Raw genomic sequence first — 24010 nt, forward strand, 5'->3', positions numbered from 1 at the left:
AATAAAAAATTGAGCATGGCGTGACCGGAGCCTGTTGGGAGGCGCAGCTCGCGTGTAGAGCGGATTTAATTACCACTCGAACGTGACGAATCGCCTTCCGATTGATTGATGAATGCAAATTACGCCCCGTCGTCAACTGAGAGCAATATTTTCGTCTGGCCGCGAATCAGGCATTTTGCAAAACGCGTTTTCGTGCACCAGTTTGAAGCAAACTGCTGCTGCAGACTCGCTCGCTCTCTCTTTCTCTTTGGTAAAAAGATAAAACCAACACTTATTCATCCGCAATCTAGGTGCCTATTCAAACAGGCTTACTCGGGCGAAACGGTCTGCCGGCGAGCAGGTACTTTTTCCATCAACCCCAATATGCCCCGGGCGGCGGACTGGCCAGGCCTACGGGGGATGAGAGAGCTGCTGCTGATTATTTGGCTGCGGGAAACACGCACGGGCATTTTTCCATTTTCAGAGAGGGATATCTGCTTGTTTCCGAGGAAAGCTGCTGGACGTGCACAAAAAATTAGCTAGGGAGTGTATGTGAGCAGCAAAAAGAGGTGTTTTGCCATGCGGAAATTACTGAATGTAGATTTGGTTATCTAGCTTTTATTTATCTAAGGAGTGGTACTAAAAAACTTTCTTTTTAAAATTTAAAATATAGCAGATACCAGGATTGATTAAAAATTAAATAATGGTAAAAATATAGAATTTTAAATTACGTTAAGAGATTGTTGAAAGACTACAAGGTTTGCACTTTATTGCTTTGAAGTTGTTGCTCCTTCAAATAAAAGAAATTAGCAATGAGTAGCTTTCACTATGCAATAGATTTAATGTTGTTATTACAAAAATAAATAAATTGATTACAAAATAATTTTTTCTGATAGAAAACTGTTTTGATTTTATTTTTAATTTGAAGGTGCAAAATAAAAGCATAACGCATATTTTTTTTTGTGTTCCAAAATTTGAATGGTTTAGTTTTCTATTGTAATATTAACTAAGTAATAAATATATAAATTCCCTAGCTTAAAAATATTAAAAAAAAAATCAGATCAATTGTATAGTCAAGACGCGTTTTTTCCAAAGGAAATCCAATTCATTCCCCATTCAAGAGCAATAAAAGCAATTTCGGTCTCATTCTTTCGCTGCAGAGGGAGTCACAAATATGTACCTGAGCAATTTTCGCTCTGTTGTATTTTTGCATTCCTCTCGATCCCCACAATCACTTCTATTGAGATTGGCTGGCATTTGCCGGGCGCATACTTATTCCGCCCTTATTGGCAAATTCCTGCGCGGTCACCTGCTGGAATTTATTCTGTCGTTTTTCTGTGCCGCCCAAACATCGCACCTCGCCAACTCTCGGCGGCCGAGCGAGCAAACAGCGGCTCGTTTCCAGCTGCCTATGTAAACTTCAATATCCGAGTGCAGAATCAGTGCCTCTCATTGTGCGCCTCCGCCTTTTAATATTGGACGCGCAGAAAGAAAAGAGGGAAGAATTCCGCAGGCGGAAAATCGTGTGCGACCGAAGGAAGGTGCACCAACTTTTCTCTCTCGTTATTTTCCGGCCTCTCTCTGTTATCTTTTGCCATATTGCGCGCAGCTTTTTGTTTGCTCTCGTGGAAATTTTCAGTCTCTTACGGTTGCAGCAGCCATTTGCCTATAAATAGTTGAAAGCGCTCTGCCGGTTTGTGCGGCAGCCAAACGCGAACAAAAGCAACCCGCCGACTTGGATTTATAATTTAGAAGGAGAGATTGCGAAATTTAACCTGCACGTTTGTTTTCCGTGTGATACTCTATGCTCTTTGGGGGCAGCGGAATTGCTTTCACGAAAAGTGAAAATAAACGCGCGTAATCCAAGGCAGCTTGAAAGTAAATGGGAAAGGTCAACTTTGAGCAATAATTCTCCTTTGTTGCTTCTTGCTGCGGCGTTATTTGTTTTGCTTCTAGTACTTTCCACTTAAAAAATAGCCCACATAAGCATTCCCTTACAGCCACATGATCTTCCAAATCAAAATTAAGATTCAGCGAACCAAAAGTCCACTTTTGAAGCAATCAAATTTGCATTTAATCAATAAGTCAATATTGAAGGTAAATGATTTGAAAATTTTACAGCTATGTACTATATATTACATTTCAGAAACGTTTGTAGGAAAAATTATTAATTCAATGCAATCAAAAATAAAATTTTGATAGAAAGAAAAATGGGCTTTTTCCTTGTTAAAAAAATATTTTTTATTCCATCAATTGTTAACTTTAACTTGGATTTTACAAATATCTTGATGAGTCCCCCTGTTTTATATTCAAAGAGAAAGAAAATTCAGTGCAACGCGTTTGCAGAAAAATCAAGCTGTAGAGAGTGGGCCGGGTGGAAATCTGCACGAGCGCTCAGCATGTTTTTTGAAAAGGAGCATTTTAAATCGCGAATCGATAAAAAGAGGACGGTGTATGTTCACAGAGCACTTTTTCCGTGGAGTGGTTTTCCGGAGCCGTAAAAATTCTGCAATGCAGATCCGATCTTAATTTGGACGCAAAGCACCGATCCCTTTTCGCCGAGGAACACGCTCGCCCCAAGGGCACTCCAAATTGAATAAAATGGTTCAGATTTCCTTCTTTGGCGGTGCTGCAGGACCGCGCCGAGCAATCTTTTGCGTTTGAATAACGACGCACATCACTCGCGGCGGTGCCACTTTCTGATAGAGCCGCAATATTTCACCCGAGGCAAAAAAGTGGAAAATCAATTTTCATGCGCCCTGGCTATGCGAACCTTTCCCTCCCTTGACGCTCCAGAGTGAATTATACGTTTGGTGTTTTGTTGCCGCTCGGCCGCGGATACAATGGGCAGATTTAATTACTTTTGCTTATCTTTCCAGAGCAGACACACTCATTGCGGTTTCACCTGCCTGCCCGCCTGCCGCGGTCGACATGTCAAAGTAAAACCGACCCTTTCTCCCTCTATCTCTCTCGCTCGCTCGCCTCTTTCTCGCCGTTTGAGAAATGTGGGTCTTCGTCGCTACATATACACCTATTGCATCTCTATAGGCCTTTTAATGTCTTACTAGCCTTGCCGATGGAGACAGAGTGCTAGCTGGGTCGCTGCTTTTTACTCTCATTGGCTCTGGCAAAAAGGACCTCTCGTCTCTCTCGCAATTTTTTGCTCTCGGCGAAAGGCAAGAATATTTTATTGTGTGCACCCATAGCAGAACAAAATGACAGCGCAGATACACTTTTTGCACTGGACTTGCAACGATTTTTCAAGAGGACATGTAACAAATAGTTTGCTTTTGATGCGTAACTGTAAAGGGAGAGAAAAAATTCAAAATGGAGGCTACATAAAGGATATTATGTTTTTCCTCGTATCTAAACAACAGTAATAATTTAATAACTTAAATAATAATAATAATAATAATGATCATAAAAAAAATGCCATCAGAATTTTCAGTGTCACAAACAAAATTGCCATGATTTCTTTATGTATTAAGTATTATATTTGATCAGTTAAAAAACAAGGAAACTTTTTTTTTACCCATCAATTTTTTTTTAATTTCTGGAGATCAATATAGTCAGTTCCTGGACTTTTCTTAAATTTCCTGAAAAATTTGGTATATGAAATAATGAAATTCTCATTCAAGTAATTGTTTTCAAAAAAATTACATAGATTTCCCACTCCCTTTGTTTAGGTTGCAAAAGTTCCTAATCCCAAACCATACAGATAAGATTGACAGAACCTGAATATATCAAAACGACGTATCGAATTCACTTACTGGAATGGCGTTCTGGAGAAGCCGTTTCTTGTTGCCTTTTGTCACTTTATGTTGCAAAACTGCGGAAACGAAGCGATCTATCTCCCTTTCGCCTCACAGAGGGAATAAGGTGAGCAGCGCGCGGCTTAATCTCGTTCCCATCATCAAAATGCATTTCCAGTTGTTTCGGCTGAAAGCACTCAACCTCTGTCGATAACCCCTCGCCGGGGAAGAAGTCGTCTGAGAAAACAACATCGAAAACTTTCTTTTGGTCCGGCATGCGGATCGAAAGTTGGACTCACCCTTTCCTCGGCGTGCCACGTGAAGTGAATAATATTTCACAATACATTATTGTGCTCATTTATCAAACGTCACATCAAGAAATTGATACTCGCGTATAAAAATATTTCATTCTCGGCGGCGGCGCAGCCAAAACAACGGTTCATGGTGTTCGTACTGTCGGGCTGGTGCGCCGCGAGTAATGAATCAGCATCATTTTTCAAGCGCAAAAACGCTTTTTCCGCCACTCAATTCGCGCGAGGCACCAATTTTTAAATTCGTTTCGTATATGTATTTCTGCGTGACTGACTGGCTGCCTTTTCCTCGGGGGCCACTGCTTTTTTGATGAATTAAATGAGAGAGACGCGCTCGTTTTATGGCTGGGTAAACACCCTGAGGTGACGTTTCCGCATTATTTTCTCATTAATCTGCGCATTGTCTGCGTGCCACTCGCGAATTGGAATAATAATAACGCGTCCCTTAGAATGCTTTTCCATCAGAGAGAGGAATTTCGCGGTTTTGCAGAGGAAATTTATTTATGATGAATGTAAAAGAGTTTCAGTTTGATTTATTATGTGGCTCTTCAGAAAAAAATACCATATGTGCTAAACTTCTAATTACTTTCAATTATTTAGAAGTTCTTAAATTAAAAAAAGTTCGCTTACAAGCTAGTTTGATATTAAAGAAATTAAAATTAATTTGTTAATGTATGCATAAATTATCTCATATATTGTTAGAATTGGTCAGCTGCTTTAAATATATTAAAATATTTGCATCTGTTAAATCAATTTTATGGATTTTAAAGTTAAATTTCAAAGTAGCGCAATTGAGGAATTTAGATAGTAATTCAATCCCAGAAAAAAATAGATTTCATCGCAGAATTTTCAAGGAATTTGCTTCATAAAAACATACATAAATAATAATATTCATAATATTATAATCCATCCAGACTTCAGCTGCTAATTTTCAAGTTCAACAGGAATTTCTGATAAACTGGAGATTAGAGGCAAAATGAACCTTGGTTTTATGTGCTCAATAATATAATATTTGAATTGTTGATAATCAACCTGCTGCAGAATTTCCTGTGAAGGGGCCAGCGTGATGTTTTCTTATTTCAAGAGTACCATGAAATTTTAAACTGGCACAGCAGCGCTGGCTGATATAAAATTCTATCTTTCGCCGCTGATGAAAAGACGGAGATGTTGTGTGCCCTCTGCGACCATTCCTTCCTCGGCAAAAGAAATTGACTTCATCTTCCGCCTTCTCCGCTCTCAACTCTCCAGACAACATTTTTTAATTAAACTTGCCATTTGCATAAATAAATAACAAAGTCGCGGTGGTTAATTAGCTAAAAAAAAATCCCTGGACTGAAGAGTTGACGTAATGAAAATTTTCATTGCAATTTTATTTTCTCTCTCGTTGATTAATCGGACAGCGTTTTAATAAACGTCACTCACTCGCGCAGAAAGCGTTTTCATTTTCTGGGAAACGTCAGATTGCAAGATCAACTGGTGCTTCTTTTTACGACGCTCCTCGTAAATAATTTATGGACGTTCGATTTTCCTTCCTCTCTATTTGAAAATGAAGGATTAACAAGGCCGTAAAACGCATACGAAATCTGCGTCCCGCCGGTCTGGTGCAGAGATTTATCTGATTTTTTTACGACCACCATCATTGCAGTTGAGAGAAATAGAAAGGCAAAAGATTGCAATTGTTTGGGGATCGGCAGGGCTATAAAGGAGCCGTCATAAAGAGAGAGCAAAGGTCACGCAGCAGGAATCTGTCGCAAAAAGGTTGAAACGCCTGTGGAAATATTTGCTGCAACTTTACCGCGAGGAAAGGTAAGGCGCTTATGCTTACTTATTTATTTCTTGATAAAGGGTGCCGAGTAAGCCAATTTCACGCTGCTGGTCACCTGTGCTGCACTGCAGCCGAGATGATGACGACGGAGCCTTCATCCGATTACTTGGCGACAGGCAATTCTCGGCTTTTTTCGCACTTTGTCTGTTATTAAGGGGTGTGAGTGGAGGAAATGAGGATAGTGCAAAAGAAAAGAGACGAAGAGAGGAATCAAATCTCCTCCAGAAATTGGCTGGTGATAGATATTTTAGAGAAAATATTCTCTAGAAAAAAAACTCATTATTTTGGTCCAACAAGAATCCTTAATAAATTAAAACATTGCGGTTAAAAAATATTCTTCAGATTTTTGAACAATTTTCTCTTTTGAAAGTTCAAGCATTTTATTAATTTAAACAAAATTGCAACTAATTTTAATGGATGTACCATTTTGTCCAATAATTCCTTTTTTTAAATACATTTTTTAAACAATTGAATGTAAACAATGTCTTTGTTTTAACAATGTGGACATATAAACAACAATAATAAAAATTAATTTTGAGTTCACTGTTTTGTAGATTATCAAAATCACCGAAAATTTTTAATTTAATGTCTTAAATTATTTTTTATGTCAAAAAATATTTCAACTTTTTTCATTTTAGCGAGCAAAATTTTTCGCAAGCGATTTTTTTATTCTGCACTGCCCTGTAGCCATTGAGTGATGAAATCAGTGAGGGACAACAAAGCACCGCAAGTAATAAGGCTCTCTCATCTAGTGCAAACATTTTTGCCCACTTTTAATCACCGGTTCTTTCTCCTGCTTCGCAATAACCACGCCGTCTTTTAATAACTTTTAATCAAGTTGAAGACACGCCGCCGCCACAAGTGAAGCTTTTTTACACACTCTGTGCGCCATCATGACATTGTGCCACTGATTAAGCCAAGTTTTACTGCTTGCTTTTTATATTGCATTCGCACCGCGTGGGGTTGATGGAGGTTCTCACCTTTTGACGTAAATTCCGTCTAAATTTAATGCTTTATAAAATTCAGGGGGCAACGACTCGAACATAGGAAAAGCACTTATATTCCAACCCCTGCACGCCAACCATATTTCAGCCGCGCGGGAACCATTAAAGGGACACACAAAACCCTGCCAGGTCATCAATTATTGTCCCGATCATCGAATTTCGGCGGGGGATTACAAGCCATTTCGCTGATTAAAAAGCGGCACTCGTTTTAATTCAAAAGTCGCAACTCACAATTATTAGATTTGTGTCAGTCGGCGCTCGGCCGGCCTCCATTATGCGATTCAACACCCACATCCTAAATGATGAACGACGAACACTCAATTTAATTTTCCTGGAGGGTGGGGCTATTTTTCGCACGTGGAGCAATTTTGGCAAAAAGCTACTCTCAACAACGTTTTGATTGAACTTCCACGAAGTTTTGATTAATTTTCTCACAAGTATGTGCGTTTGCCAAAGAACGAGGAAAAAGAGAGGCCGCCACTCTTAATTTGTGCGTTCGTTTCTCATTTTATAGTTTGCATGAAATGTGTGCCTGAATCAATTTCAAAGGTTCAAAATTACAAAATTCCAATTTTTTCCAAATTCCAATTACAAACTCCAGCTTGGTGAAAATTGAACTGAATTAATTTTAGATGTTTTGTACTCATTTTTAATATATAATACATAATATTACAACGGAAAATGAGACAAAATAACTTAAAAACAGACCGAAAAGAGACAATTTCGATAAAAAGAAAACAAATGCAGCAAATTCTTTAAAGAAAAAAAAAGATTTTGTTTGCCATAAACTCTTTTGGCAGGTGGGTTTGAAATCTAATTTTCGATCATGGAAATCGATTCAGAAGGTCAAAGGCAGTCTTATCAGTGAATGGTTTTTGTCCCCTTTGCTTTAAATTGGAAACTCTGAACATGGCGCAGCACACACGTGCCTTTTCAAAGGATTCACGCCAACAAAAAATTCATATTTCCCAACATTCGGTGGAGGGAAACGACTTTTAATTGACAAACCGGCGCCGACGGCAATATCGCCAGGTGCTGTGCGGCCGCACTGAAAAAGGATCAAATAATCAAAAGAGAACTTTTCATTCATTTTTGCTCGGTGCGGCGGTTTTCATTAGCAAGTGTTTTGACAGGCCGGCGGCTCTGATGAGCCGCATGCAAATAACGCCGACCAGGCAATCCATCATCCTTCTCCTCCTCGGCGCCCAACAATGGCCGCCGCCCTAACAATGGGTTCGGATTATTCATCCTGGGCGCAAATAGTGTGTGGGGCTCACACTTAATACAAAGGCCGCGTCTCGTGTGCGCGTCGCAGGATTGATTATGACGATGATCATGCAAATTCTGCGCTTTTTGCGCCCAAAAATAAATGTGCGCCTGCATGTTTTGCGCGAAAATATCCTTGGTTTAATTATTATTCGGCAGAGTTGCTGATGGAGAAAGATGACGATCGTTTTCCCTTCTCTCTTTCCGCCGCTTTTTCTGCGGCGGCGGCGGATTGATGGAAGAGCTGTCTGCTGGTTATTGAGCTCTGAATAATTCATTAGCGGGCGCTGCTTTGAGCAACGTGTTCATACCAAAAGCAACTCTTTCCCGGCGTGGGAAAAGAAAATTTCCTCTGCCGCTGGGGCGAATCCAATTTCGCTGCGGCCGTCTCGAGTGTATAATTTAGAGGTTCGATTCGATTTTTTGTCGCTTGTCAGCGCATTACACAGAACGCGTTACATTTGTCATGAACTGGGCGGAGACGACGATCAAGACCATTCGCGCAAATAAACAAAGCGAAAACTGTTAAGGGAAACTCCGGTGATGTAAAAGTGAAGCGTGAAGCACTGCAAAGCAATTGTTTACTCTGATTGAAAATAAATGCAGCGTTTTCCGCACTGTAGATAAATGAAATAAATTTTTTTAATAAGTTTTGAATGTATACTTAAATCTTTTCATATAATTTAATATTTATTCTTTATCATTTATTTTATTGTTTATTGTACATTACATTTTATTTTAATTTTAATTTAGAAAAAAAATTACCACAAAAAAATGTTCCTTTTTTCCCAAATTTACTTTTTAACATGAAGTAAATGAGATTTGAAAAAAATTATTATACATTTATTGAAACGTAGATATCTATATGTTAATGTATATTATAAAATAATGATGAAAACTTTCTAACTGCCTTGACTGTAATGTTAAAATCTGTAACTTCTCTTAAGATTAATAATATAAACAGTATGAATTTATGATCCATGTCATATGGGCAGTAATTGCCTCACATCAGTAATATACGTCAATAAATATAATTTGCAAATTTAAAGCGTGTTTTGTCTACTATTTTTTTTGATACGCGTAGATGACGAGAAAAGAAATTATTGTTTCAAAAGACTTCTCAATTCCCAATGAAAAAAACTTATGTTTCCATATTAAATTAATTGTGATTTTATCATCATGTGATATTAGCTAAGTTATTCCGGTGAATAAAATATTCCGATATTCAGATAAGCCCTGTGTAATTTCTCGTTGATTTTTTCAACACGATTGAAATTCAAATCAAAGTTGAAATCGATGCTGGCGTGAGATTCGTCAGATTACGAATGCTGCAACCGAAAACGAGTTTGGAGAATAATAATTCCGATTGCGGATCGAACGAATCTGATCAAGCATGGGCGCCGCCGATTCGATTTGTATCAGATGCCAGCCGCGCGTCGCAATTTCCATCAATTTGATCCAGATTGCTGTTTCGCGCAAGCAATTTCCATTTTAATGGCGGCGCGACCTTTTCCATGCCCAGGCGGAAAAAAACAGCATATAAATCATGCGCGACTTTTTAATTTCCAATCGGCAAATAAATCCATATTATCGCCGCGCGAGCAGAAAAACCCAACCGCGAAAGCAAACAAAGCCGAGCAGACTGCTTTCGCAAGCTCTTTCATCCCTCTTTGATTTATCGCCTCATCCATCCATCCATCGCGGCTGATTATGAAATTTCAATCAACTGGGGTGGAATCGTCGCTTTTCTTTTTCTCTGCTCGCCCACCCTTTTAAAAATAACAAGATTGTCGAGTTTTGCTGCCGCCGCTATCTTCCTTTTGTGAGAGTTGGAGTGGAAAATTGCTCTCAATACACAATGTTATTATACTCAAGACTAAAAGTTGGAAAAGCACTTTTCAAAGAGAGAGAGTGGAGGCGGAGGGGCGCGAGAAGTTGCTGCTTTCTGCGAGTACAAAATTGCGAGAGGACATTTCGCGGCGGTGTTTCGAAATAATTTACAAAGTATTAATGAATCCGTAAATTAATTTGCCGGCGGCGCCATCACAGTCCCGCGATTTCAAAGCGTCTCTCAGTTATTTGATGGAATTTTATTGGACGTGGAATTCCACAGCTGCTGTCACAATTCATTCCTCGGAATTTCAATAAAAGCATTCCGCTTGTGTTTTAGCTTCAAGATGCATTTTGTACATACATTTTTTGCAGCAAATTCATCTCATGGCGCAGCTTGTCAAAGACATAAACTTCTGAACACAGCTGCAAAAATTTGCTTGTAGCACTATCGAACATGCCTCATAATTGTGCTCAAAACATTGCAATTTTTTTTTAAACATTTCAAGATAATTTAGCTTTAACAACAAATTATAAATTAGTACAAATTAAATTTATCAGATTATATAATATTGATAAATTTTAAAATTTTGATTGTGAAGCATCAACTATTCATAAACTATTTTTATCATTTTCATATGCAGGCAAAATTTTTTAAGTATAAAAAAGTGGTTGTGCTGAAAATTTGTGTCCTGTACCAATTCATGAAGTGAGTTCCTGTTTGAAAACAGACCTCTTGGCGAAGGAAGACGGAGTGGCCGACTTGAATCAGCTCCATTGTAGGTGTGTGAGTAAAAAATCACTTTTGCCGCCCCAACCCTAGCACTCCCGGCAATCAGGTGATGCACCTCCCCGCCGATAAATTTCCTCAGAAAAATTGGCACCAAGAGCCGGTGCGTGTCGTCGGGCGGCGACAATCGATTTGTTCCCATAGCGAGCAGGGTGACGTATCAAAATTTCACAGATGACGAACTTTCCATCTCTGTGCGCGGCGGTTGCGTGTGATCAAATTTCGCGTCGAGGTGCCAATGGCACTGGCTGCCTGTCAAGCAGCAATTTCGCAGCCGCCGCGTGTTGCGAGGGTGATGGCTTAATGCCAAGCCTCGAGGACCCACCGACGCCGCAACCCTTTCTTTTTTCCTCTCTCGACCGTATGCGGGAGAGAGAGCAGTGCTTGGCTTGGCGGACGTATGGATATTACGGGCTGTAAAGCGGCGGCTCGTAAAATCAATGCCCGAATCCGGGCTAAACACCTCTCTTCTCGCCGGATTGCCTCGGGACGCACCTCAAGGCCGAATGGGTGCCAATTCCACGTACGTCTGCCAGAAACTGCCAACTGCGTCTGCGAGAGACATGAAATGTCTTGCTGGGTCAGCCACATGCAAACAGCTCATTTCTTGAATGTGCAATTTAACTTCAATCTGCTTATCTTATGTATAAATTATATATGCATATTTAGTTATTTTTATATTAAAATATAAAAAAGTATTAATTAAAAAATTAAAGGAGATTTAAAGAGAGCTCCAAAATATAGTTTTTATATAAAAAATTTAAAAAGTTTTGGCACTCGAAAGTAGAAAATCTGCCATTTGAAGCAAAAAAATGCCTTGAGAATTCCAAGATTTATTCTGGGTTTTTAAGTTTTTCTTGCTCATGAAATACGGATGCAAACAGTCTGTAAAACAAGTCAAGTATTTAATTAGGAAAGGAAAATGTGTAGCATGGAATTCTAATAGTTTTTACCGTTGCAATTTCTTTGCTATATGCCAAATTAGATTGTTGGAAGTTGAATTTTTAATTTCATTTATTTTATGAAAACTTTCTTATGCGTTATTTATCTAGAATTTAGTTGATAAATCTTTTTGTTTTAAAGATTATAAATTACAATAAAAATGTATCGTATTCAAAGTTAAAAAATAACAATATATATCGTCAAATCAAACTACTTACAAATGAAATAGTTTCAAATATTTTAAGGCTCGTCTATTTTACTCATTTGAATTTATAACATAAAAATTTTTAATTTTACGATAATTTAAGGAAATAATTAATAATTTAGAATTTAAAATTAAAGTGAAACTCTTTCTCTGCTTCCAATATAATATAATGTATAGAATTTTTATGTTTTTATCTTGTTTACTCTTGCTTCCTTGCACAAAATTTTTAATCTTTAATTTTTAATAAATTCATTATCAAATTTTCATTTACTTAAGTAAAATTATAGGTCTTGTAAATTTTAAAGCTATAGAGTTAATTTTTTTTATATAAAACTGATCATGAGGCGCAATTCAGGCTCTTTTGTTTGCTTTCTGCATTTCCAGGGCATCCCTGCGAGCGCACGTATCAGTGACAGAAGGTTTGATTCATGGAAGCGTGAGCTCTTTCTTAACGGACGCAGCTGGTGGAAAATAATTCTGGTCCATGCGCGCGCGTGTGTCATAATTCAAGGCGGCCAATCTGTCTCCGCACCTGGGCCATGAATGCATTAAAAGGCGATCAACTAGGCGCCTCTCTTTTTTGACTCTGCTCTCTCACTTGACACCTTGGCAATTGATTACCGCGCGCTGCCAGCGCCGGATAAAAATTCCGGCACCTCCAACATGTGTGTGCTTAGCCTTTAACGAAAACAAATTGCCCAGAAGTGATGAATTACGCACTCGCGCATAATGGCGTGCTCGCTCTCTCGGCTTTGTGCGCCCCACCGACAGACCAACCGCCCGACCCTGCACAGCTTTTTATAAAGTACCTTATGCTGCGTGCGCGAGGGCCAAAAACAGAAACGCGGAATTTTTTATAATTCACAATAAAGCCACAAGCGCAGATATTTTTCATCTGTGCCACGAGAACAAAAATTAAAAAAAAAAATGTGTTCGACAAATTTAAAAAAAAATTTGTATTTACGTGTAAATATGATGTATGTGGGCATTCAGTAAATAAAGTTTGCAAGTAAAAAACAGATTACAGTTAAAATGTGTAAAATGATTTTTACGGAAAATATTTTTACGAGTTTGAAAGTTGCTTGAATTGATTGAATAAATATTTATCATTATTTTTAGGCAAAAATTATATCCCAATCAAACTGATATTAGAAAATATCACCATTTAAGGGACCTTTGAAGATTCAAATTGAAACAACAAACACTTGTTTTTATAAGAAAAATTACTACACTTGAATGTAAAGAATTTTATTTGTTACAACTCTTGCCAAATAATAAGAAGGCAAACTTTTGTTAATTCATTATATATTTTTATGATTTTACTTTTGGTTTCAAAGTGAAAGGTTTTTGTAAACCAAGAAAATTGAAGAAACCGTTTAATACGTCACAAAAGCCATTAATGTTTATTTTCCAAATGCAACTTTTCATTTCCGAGACACAACACGAAAATCCCGAGAGCGGATTTCTTTTCGACCTGTCAAAAGAGCCGCGCGGCGAGACGCGACGTGACAAAACTGCAAGCCGCAAAAAGCATTTAAATTTATTCTCTGCAAACATTCTCGCTACAAATCCTCACGTCTCTTTTTACACGCGCCGTACAAAATCTCCTCTCTCACTGCCGCGAATTCAGCGCGTTTGCCTTCTTACGGGGCGCGAAAAAGCTGGCGTGGCACTGGTAATGTGTAGCAATTTTTCTTCCGCCCACTGAGTGAGCCCTTTTTTCATTTCACTATGATTCCCCGAGTAAGCCTTTCGTCTCTTTTTATACACTTTTGACATCAATTTCCCGCAAAAGTAGACCGCACGCCGAAAGAAAAGAGTGCAACGAGAGAGATTTCGTCGCCGGATAGATCCCGAGATCAAGCGACCTTTTCCCCGAGGATGCAGCGCAAAAAAAGGTGGCCGGTCGGCCTGCACCGTTTAAATCTTCGTTAGAAGGGGTTTCAAGAAGATCGGTCATCATTACACTAATTGGTGGAATTTTATCTGCGCGTCTCTCTCGGAAATCATTTTCGGCGCGCGAATGTGCGAAAATGGAGTCGCGTCAATCTTGAAATTGATTTGATTAATTTTAACGATAGCGGACGACGGCGGAGGAGATTGGAAAATGGATTGCCGCGGCGTGGATTTATAGCCCAGTCAGGAAAAATTGCATCTCTCTCTCTCTCTCTCTCTCTCTCTCACTGCGGGCGAAATGAATTGAAGGAGAGAAAGAACAATTCTTAAATCGAACCGCCGCTCCGGATTGACTTGGAAGGAAGGAATGCGAAGGGTGGAGGAGGCCAATCAATTTGTCTGTCACCCCCGTGGAGAAATTCAGGCATAATTTCATTACCGCGCTCCGACCGCAAGCTGCGCTCGAAAAGTTCGCGATGGAATTTGATTAATTGCATCTTCAAAACCGAAAATAAACAGGGCTAATTAATTAACAAATTGCTCAACTTTCTCTCTCTCTCACTCTGGTCGATCAATTTAATAAACTTTGGCTCCGATAAGTCGACCGTGCTTGGCGGGTTGCATTAAAAGCAATTTCGACGCGATCTACATTATTCAGTCTGATTAAGTCTGCGGCGCACTATAATGGGGCGCATGTAAGCAAATTGTATCCGAGGGAGTGAGCGACCGCGTCATCTGGCGAATTTGCATCTAGTTCATTTGAGCCGATAATGAGATGCAAATAGAATTAAAAAGCGATAAACAGCGCGCGCTGCATGTAATGTTCGAGTTGGGCGACGGCGGCGGGTGTGTGAACGCGCCGGGCCCACATATTTAATATCACATGCATCACGTCTCAGACGGTGATAATGAAACGACTTGCGGCTGGCGAAGTGGGCGAAATGCAAATTCAACAGTGGCGGATCCAGGAGGGAGCATCTTACAATTAACTTCAAAATTAAAAATTACAAAAGTCTTGCATAATTTTATAGAGAGGCAATTGTGTGAATTTTATTAATAAATATATTTACTGAATCTATCTTTGGCATTTTAAAATCAATTGACCAAATATTTAAAATTTACAACTTGGAAATATTTTCGTTAAAAATTGATTATAAATCAAACTAATATAACAATTTATTAGGAACGTCAAATTAATTAACAACTTCACTAGTGGAGCTAAGAATTTGTGAAAAAATTTAAAAAATAATCGCAAAATATACACGGAAAATGATGACCAGAGTTAAAGGTTTTCAACATGGTCTACAAGAAGACTTGAGAGACAAAAAAGCGTATTTATTTAGTGCTCTAGTTTCAGTGCTGAAAAAATGTTTTTTTTTTTGCCAATTTTAGTATCCAAATTTATGATTTGCAAAGAATGCTTAAATATATTTCCTCGAATTTTTTTTTGAAAAGGTTTTTCAGAACATGTGTGTGATTTGTCTTCTCAATTGTTGTAGCTTTTCTTTTCATTATAACTTTTAAATATTTTTATTATGTATCTCAATATCGGCAGAGATTGCCTTGTGGTACACCAATAAAATTCATTTTTAACTTCATTTTTTCCATCTATTTGCTTGAACTTCCTTGGTTTTCAATAAGAAAAAGAAATCCATGCATAATTAAACAATCCACTCCGCCATGTAAAAGCAACGTAATTTCGCATCGACTGATGTTGATGTCTCATTTCATTTGCAAAGATCTAATTTCAGTCTGCTGTCACTCTCAACCGTAGAAGCCATTTGACTTCTTGATTAGCTCTGAATAAAACGAATCAGACCTTTATTGCCAGCAAATGCACACCACTCCCGTCAAAGGTCGATCGTCGCCGATCAAAATTGAATTGCACGCTACTTCTCTCTCTTCAATAAATTATTCGCGAGAGAGCACAATGTGCCCATTCCGCCCCTGAGGGCCGCCGGCGGAGTGGCATTCCATCACACAGGAGGCGTCGTTAACCCAGATATGACACGAATACAATTAAAAGTGTCGTCATCGACGTCGACATTATTATTAGAGGCGCAAACTGCCGCGCCCATATATCGATCGTCTGCTTATTATTGGCCCGAGCAAAGTTCTCCCTGCGAAGGCAATTAGCTTGCCAATTCCTTCGGACGGAATTCGTCGTCATCTAAACACACAAGTTGCTACACCGGACGTCCCCGAGGGCCAATAAAGGGCGGCAGGCTGCCCGGCACGCGGCCAGACTGCCCAACGAGAGAGGTTGCCGTGTTCGCACGAGTGGCCACCGGTGGCGCAATTTCCATTTCTCAAGCCATTCCGAGGATTCAATCTTGAGCAAGATTACAACTTGATGATTCCGCCTATTTATCAACCCTCCTCAAATTTTTTTTGCACTCACCTCAATCAAATATCTGAGGAGGAAGATGATTTATCCTTCACAGAACCTGGAAACAGAAAAATTACAAATTTAGAAATCACATTTTTAAATGTAAATTTTGTTAAAAAATCATCCCATCAACTACTTTAAATTAAGTTATTTTTGACGAATTTTCAGGCTAACCAATTGTTTCAAACTGTCTTGTTCTATAATAACCATTGCATAATAAATATTTTTCGTTTTTTTATGGGCTTTATTCGGAGTTCTAACGTCACGGGCTTCCATTTAAAAGAGTCAGATTGAGTGACATGTGGGTTTTCGTGCACATCTGAGTTTTTTTGCCACACCTGCGACGTGGAATAACATTAAACACACACACTGGCTGATTTCCGTGTTCTCGAAAGTGAGAAGGAAGAATTCGAGTGCGAAAAGTGCGGCGGCAACACGTCAGTGAGGAAATAAATTTCCAACACACTTGTGAGCGGGTGTCAGTCAAAATGCAAATTCGCGTGCATTTTTACGGTGCGGCCTCCTTCGAGCCGATATGAATTTCAGATTCGGTGTGGCACCGCACTCGGTGTCTTTCGCCTCGGGCGACACGCGGCGCTTCATCATTTCCTCATACAAAAAGAAAGATTATACAGACACACTTCGGAATTAATTTTGCGTTGTATGTAAATTGTGTCTCTTTTTTTATATACATCTTTATATCTCTTTCCCTCCACTGGGACTAATTGCTAATATAAAAGGCGAAGTTTGCATGAAAAAAGCTAATTTACGACGTTGCATTATTCATTTTTATCAACTTGGGTTCTGTCGGGTCCGACCACCGTTGAGACGTTTCTCATATTTCCCTCCAGTCCCAACGAGATAAGAAAAAAAACGAGGAAAAAGAAGTGCGAGAAGAATGTAGTGTAGCTGTTTAATTTCTCCTTTCAAATTATTTTCCTATCATCAGAGCAGCAACTGTCTTCGTTGGATTTGCCTGACAAAAAAGCGGGTGTGTGTAACGCTGATTGACGTTTGAGTCGGGAAAGCTTTTTAAGTGTTGACGGGCGCCTGAATTTTCAAGCCGAGACGTTATTAACTTTTCCTTTACATGTCGGATATAAAAAAGTGCAAGAGAGAAAAGGCCAAAAGGTTTTCCGTCTGCGCTGAGAAGTTTTTCCTTTGGCTGCTGTGTGCGCTCGAAATAATAATGGAGCGAAACAATTATAGACCTTGAGAGGAAAAGAAGGAAAAGAGGAAAGACGCGAGGTGAAATGGTTTTGTTTTGGAGATGCGCCGTCGTTGGAAAAGTTTAATGAAATTTTCCTTTAGACGGCGGGCAGAGAGAGCAATTTTATTAGATAAAATACAGTTTTCCTTAAAAAAAATATGAAAATACATACAAGGGATTAAACTGAATTACATGACTCAATTTTTATTAACATGAAAAGAATTAAAAAGTTAACATTAATAAACTCTAAACTACTTTGCCTTCAGGAATTTCCTGTTGCTTTGATCCAATTTATTACAAGCAAGTTTCATTATTAATATCATTATTACAGATAACACTTTAGAGGAAAACGGAATCGCGAGAAGTCTTCATTAACTTATGTGAATCAAAATGATTTCCTTTGATGTTTATTTTAGGAATTTTTAATCAACTCTAAATTAACGGACTTTTCAAGTGAGGAAACACGATTCACACATGCAAGCGAAATTTATTCGCTATTAATTAAATGATTGGGAAACAAATATGTGGAATTCCATTTGATGATTAAAAAAAGCAAAATATAAAAATCATGTATGGCTCATTTTTTTTACCAAATTTTTACCACCCATCATAAAGTCTGGTCAAAAGTTGTCTGCAGGTTGTTGAGTAACACCAGGTCGACCATAAAATTGCGAAATGTTCGTAATTTGCAGCAGACGTGGTGCGTTTAAAAAAAGGAGCGTGTTTAAAAGCCAATTTGGCGGTGCGAATTAAATAATAAAAGCCGCCGGCCCGAATTGGGCACGTGCAGGGCGAATAGCAAAAAAAGGCGCTAATTCTGCGAATTACACTTTAATCCGCGGCAGTTAGAACAACATAATAACGCAAATAAAAACGGGCCGGGAAAAAAATCCACGTCAAGTCAAATTAAAACAAACCTCTGACACGCAGATCCGTTTAGCATTCGGTGCGCTGCAATTTATCAGGGGTGCGCGCTCTCGTCGCTTAATCACTTTGTTTGGCAGGCTTGTTTCGCCGCCGCCGACCAAAAAAGGCAAACACCAACAATAATAGCGCTAATGGGATTGCGAACTTTGGAAACTCGGCGTGTACATTAGGTGGGGGTGAAAAGTTGGCCCACCATTCACAATTTGGGTCGCGGCAGAATTAAATTAGTAAATATTGCGCTCTGACAAGCGACTCATGCGTGCGCGGCCAAGAGAAAGAAAGAAAGAAAAACTCGTCGTTTAATGGCGCGCAGTTTGTTTGTTTGTTTGCTCACCTTAATAAAAAACGACCGGCGCTGCAAGGGACGCTGGCGAAGAAAGTTGGATAATGAGAATCTGTTGGTGAGACCGGCGTAAATCACGCTACGACCGCCACGGGTAACGAACCATCTTTGCCGTGCTGGCTGGCGAAAGATTGACCGGCTTTTTGTGACACTTCCTTTAGAAGCGACTGACTGGACTTTCGATTCGCAAGCAGGAAAGAAAGTCACGTTGTTCACAGAAAGGCACCTCAAATAACAAATTGTGCTGCGGAGAACTTCCATTTTATTAATGTCTGCTCTGTTTGAATTTATTCACAAGTAATGTTTAATATTTTTAGAGAAAAATTAATTTATTTTACTCTCTCAAATTCGCAAAAAAAAATATGATATGATTCTACTGTAATTCCCGAAATTCTACTAATATATTGTACTCCAATAATAAGCTATAACTTCTGCAACACCAGTAAATTTATTTTTTTATACATCTGAATTAGGAATGAATTATTATATAGTAAATTTTTTAGTCAGAAAATTATTGGAATACCAGAAAAAATAAATATTTAAAAAATTAAGTAAGGAAATAATTATATAAATATATTTATTAAATCCAACATAAATTCAAAATGCAAAATAAGAGTTTAAACATTTTTAAAATTTTTACAGCTCTGTCTTGCATGTAAAACGCGTGTTCCTACATTATATGTAAAAGGCGGTGCAGTTTCGGCCAGAGACGCACTGCCGCTACCACGCCAATTACAGCTCTGCAGAGCAATTACACCATTTCGAATAATTGTAATTTTGCCTGGGGCCGTTTGCCGGTTGGTCTTGCTTGGCTGCACATTATGTGGCTTGTGATACTATTGCTCTGCAGCACACAGAACGCGCGTGGTTTCTCACAAATAAATGCTGCTGGATAATCATCCTCTCGCTCACTGCCTGCTACTTGTCATGCATTACAGTGCTTCAATATTTAATCAACCAACCCTAGAGTTTACTATTGGGGTGTTTATTCAAAACAATCCTTTTGAATTAAAATTTCCCACAAAGTGAAGATTTTCCAAAATTGTAAAATATTGAATTATTTTTTTGCATTGGAAGCCAACACTCCAGGTGAATTTCATGAAAGTTTATGTATTTTTTTCCTTTTATTCTTTATTCTTTATTTTTTTTTTTGCAGCGACGATTCCCTAGTTTATTTACAGTCTAAATACAATACACATAACTTTTTTAGAGTGTTTGGGTACAAATTACACTTTTTTTGTGTACATAAGAACATTCGCTTTAAATGTTTTGGTTCCATTCAGACCGGTTTAAATTAACGCAGATTTTTGTAACAAAATGAGGAAGAACGGAAGAAAATATTCAAATCTGGTTCGATTTGCTACTTTGCGCCGTCAGACCTTGATTGATCTCCATAGCGGCTCCAAAGCTATTTGCGGCAGCTATTACTTTTGCATAAAGACCTCGTGAGACCTTGTTGATGGAAACACCCTAAGCACATGCAAATTACAAGCTTGTTTACAGTAATACGACCCTTCAATCAAAGCCTGGTGCCGTCGTCGTGGCGTTGCAAGTAGCAACTGGGGTGTGTCGGAATCGATGCTGGCAAATTGACACTGCAAGTTTCGCTTCGATTTGGCTTCGACTGAGAAATGGGCAAAAACTTTTACAACAGGTCGACGACAAATCGAGCGGGCATAAAGTAATAATGAAAAGCACACACCGCGCGCCATAAAGCGGGAAGTCATAAAAATGGCTGGTTTTTAGCGACCCGGAGATTGACCTAATCTCCAAGTCAAACATTCCCAACCAGCCAGCGGCATCCATCATCAAAAGTTACTTTTCGCCGCTCGCTTTTTATTCCCAAGGGCATAAGTTTCAAATCCGCGAGACCATTGTTACAGATCATAAATGCAGCCGTTCACGGATCATTTCCCACAGAAGTGGTCCGTCCGCACTTCTTTGCTTTGAAAGAAAAACACACTCGAAGGAGTCGTAATAATAAAGGCCATTCGAAGTAGCGCTACGAGGAAAATTCAAAATGCGCTGCTGAATTATTTGCATCCTGCCTTTTGCGATAAATAGATTTCCGCGAACAAAATGAGGCAGCGTGAGTGCTGCTTTTGTATTTTGCAAGTGACACACGAGAATTCCTCTTTGAACTTTGCGCATTCCCAGAAGTCTGACGTGCAAGCTCTTGTGATGTGTGCGATTGCAGGGTGTGTATTTACCTTTGAAAAGGGCGTACGATTGGCTGATTGGAACGATGGTTGGATGGAAGAGAGATACCTGCACTGTGCCACACAAAGATACTCTTTGTACTCGTCAAAGACGGGAGATATGATATATGCAGGAGCAAAAAATATCATGAAAATGATCTGACTGAGAAAGGAGAGTGCACATTTTCCATCGCATTAGAAGGAGACTTCCTATGGCAGCTACAATGGCAAATAATTTTTTTTACATATTTGACTACGTATATGTTTGGTATGAAGCTTTTGACTCCAACTTATTAATAACAAAAAAATTTTATAAACTCACAAAATATAAATAATTAAATTTTAACTCAAAAATAATAATATAGTTACTAATATAAAATGTTTTTTTTTATTGTAATACTAATCCTTATTAAAATATTTATTAACAACCAAAATATTTTATAAATAATGAAAATCTTTTTATAGATATATATTTTCGCTTTATTCACTTCAAGCTTGAAAATGTTAGTATTACAATAAATGAAAAGGAATGTTTTCCTTGGCACGAAAATTCTAATTTCCTGTCTCCACTAATATTATTAGGCGCTCTGCGTGCAAATATTCTCGGTTCCATTCACATTAGATTTTTTTATTCCGTGCACCTTTTTCGCCCGGCCCATAAATCTCTGGCTCGGTGTTCGTCCTCTCTCGCTACCTGCGGTGGTATCACCGTGGAGGAAAGGAGAGATGCATATCAAAGCCGTCATCAAACGCCGCCGCCGCTGCCGCGCCCAAGAGTAACGAAGGGAGCTGAAACTCAAACAGAGGGAACGCTCGAATCAGGTGGCGGGCGGGTGCCGTGCATAAAAATGTGAATGTATTATCTGCTAACAGAGGAGGCAAAATTTATGCTAACTGTGCTCCTTTTCTCTCTCATTTCCTTCCATATTTCAACATTTGTTCAACTTCCGTGCCCCGAGACCAGCCCCATAATCACACCTTCATTTTTGTATGCAGCGCGGCGCGTACACGTGGATGTGCTTTCTCTCATTTATACCTAGTCGGCCCGTGTAATGCATAAAATATATAAAATTCCGCATGCACACCCAGACAGACACACGAGAAAGCAGTGGCCATAAAAATAAATTTCCACGCTCATTCTTCCGCCTTACTCCAAGGTATGTAAATGCGTTATAAATTAGCCTGTCAGATAAGTGAGACAATTAAAGAGGGCATTAGCATTCATAATGCAGCAGCTCCTAGAAGAAAACGCCGCTCCTCTATATCTTTCTGTCCCGCTGCGCGAAAGCACCAGTGCCGAGCAAAACGGCGTGCCGCACTCTGTATTAAAATTTCATAAGATTCGTGAGCGACGTGACAAAGGCGACAGAAAAATCGAGGTCGCGCTACCCTCGGGGATTTAATAGTACAATTCAAAACCCACGAGTTTATAGGAACTGTCTCCGAGGAGAGATGATAGTAGAAAGAAATTGCAATTGAAACGTTCCATATTTTCAAAACGTCCAAGCTCTGATAATTTATTTAATTTGAGTACGTTTAGACTATCATAAAATTTATTTTCTTTTTCCAAAGAAAGACTAGTTTTTAGTCTTCATAATTTTACTTAAAAGAGACCCGGATCAAGTTGTTCCTCATTGTCACAATAAATAACAGAAAAGTCTTTTTTAGCAGGAAGGTTTTTGGAAATTCTGCAGATTAAAAAATATGAAGAATTTTTCCTTTTGTTTTAACTGATATAATACAAATTATTAGTAAAAATGCCCGGTGATACATTAATAAACACAATTTGTAACTAAAAATCCTAAAATGTTTTTTTTTTAATCAATTTTTAAATGTATATTAATATTAATGATATTAATATTATTAATAACATAATAATTAGAAATCAGAAAAATTGTTGTCCACTTTAATCTCTAGTGTTCATTTTCAAATATCAAAATATATGCAAACAATTAAAATATGTGTCTTACATGATTACAAATGTCACTCTTTCAGCGCTACGAATATTCAGTCGACGTTTTCCCATCAACCGTCAGATGGTATTTTCACCACCGACCGCACCATCAACTCGTCTCTGGAATATTGATTCAGGGGACATAATTTTCTCGGAGCGGTCGGTCGGTCGGTTGGTTGGTCGGATGGACAGACGGAGAAATCAATCGTAAATCAGTTACTCTCTCAGCAAGTCCATCTGCTGGATCGAGCCACTTTCTTTCCATCTCCTTGCGCCTGATTTGTGGCCCCATTTTCCCCCGGCAGCAGCCAAACCAATTTCACGCAATATTTTCAGCGCTACGTGCATACCGAGAGAGAGAGAGAGAAGTCGCTGTTGGGGATGTGGGAGAAGGGCCCTTCCATCAGATAAGCAACGTCCCGAAGTCCCGCCGATATTAAAGACAGCTCGCCGGGAACAATAGACGCCTCTAGCCGTGTACTCTTTTGTCCCCTTTCGCCTGCATTCATCCCGCCTGGCACCACCACTTTATTTAGTTACAAAATACACGACGCCGACGAGGGGCGCTTCTCTCCGAGGGAAAAAATAAAGAAAGGAAAATCTTTCTTTCCCGATCTCTCATATTTCGTTCCAGAGATAGCTGCAGAGGCACGCACTACTTTCCGCCTCTCGCACGCCTAGCAGCAGAAAGAAGGGGCCCAAATGAGTTAGGCAACGAGTTAGTTATCTACGCTGCGCGGGTTGCATACTTGATTAAGCTGGATTGCGACTTAATTGCCAGCAAATTGGACGACGTCTTCTTTAATGAGCAATATTTCATTCGTAGTCGGCGCACGCGACTTATTTTTGAACGCAAGGACTGTCTGGGATGTCCTCAAATCCAAATTCTGCTTTTATCAGATCAAAATCTAACATGGTTTAAAATACAAACATGAAAAAGAATCCGCAAATTGGGAAGGGGACGTGGAATTTTTCTGAAGGTATAGCCTTAGGCTACTCGCATGTATTGTTTGGTAAGATCAAAAGGGAGAAGTCTGAAGTAAAAAATTCTCATTCAGAGATAAAAGTATTGAAGTGGAAAATAATTCCTTGAAACTGGTGTAGATAGAAAGTTCAATATTTTGAGAACGTTGAAAATGTTGCATAAAAGTGAACAATTTTTGGTGTTCACACAAACCTTTTTACAGTG

At 38.9% G+C, this 24010-nt stretch overlaps 1 protein-coding gene across 3 annotated transcripts in view; it reads right to left on the reverse strand.

Moving 5' to 3' along the window:
- LOC132197435 (uncharacterized) overlaps nt 1-24010 on the reverse strand; it is a 149127-nt gene that overhangs the window by 24346 nt on the left and 100771 nt on the right. For all 3 annotated transcript variants that reach the window (XM_059620728.1, XM_059620726.1, XM_059620727.1), the window contains one exon: nt 16202-16247. The gene's annotated coding sequence lies outside the window, so the exon portion shown is untranslated. The remainder of the gene's footprint in view (nt 1-16201; nt 16248-24010) is intronic.

This window comes from Neocloeon triangulifer, unplaced genomic scaffold (assembly GCF_031216515.1).
Source record: "Neocloeon triangulifer isolate White Clay Creek 2 clone unplaced genomic scaffold, ASM3121651v1 ptg000012l, whole genome shotgun sequence".
Classification (NCBI taxonomy): Eukaryota; Metazoa; Arthropoda; class Insecta; order Ephemeroptera; family Baetidae; genus Neocloeon; species Neocloeon triangulifer.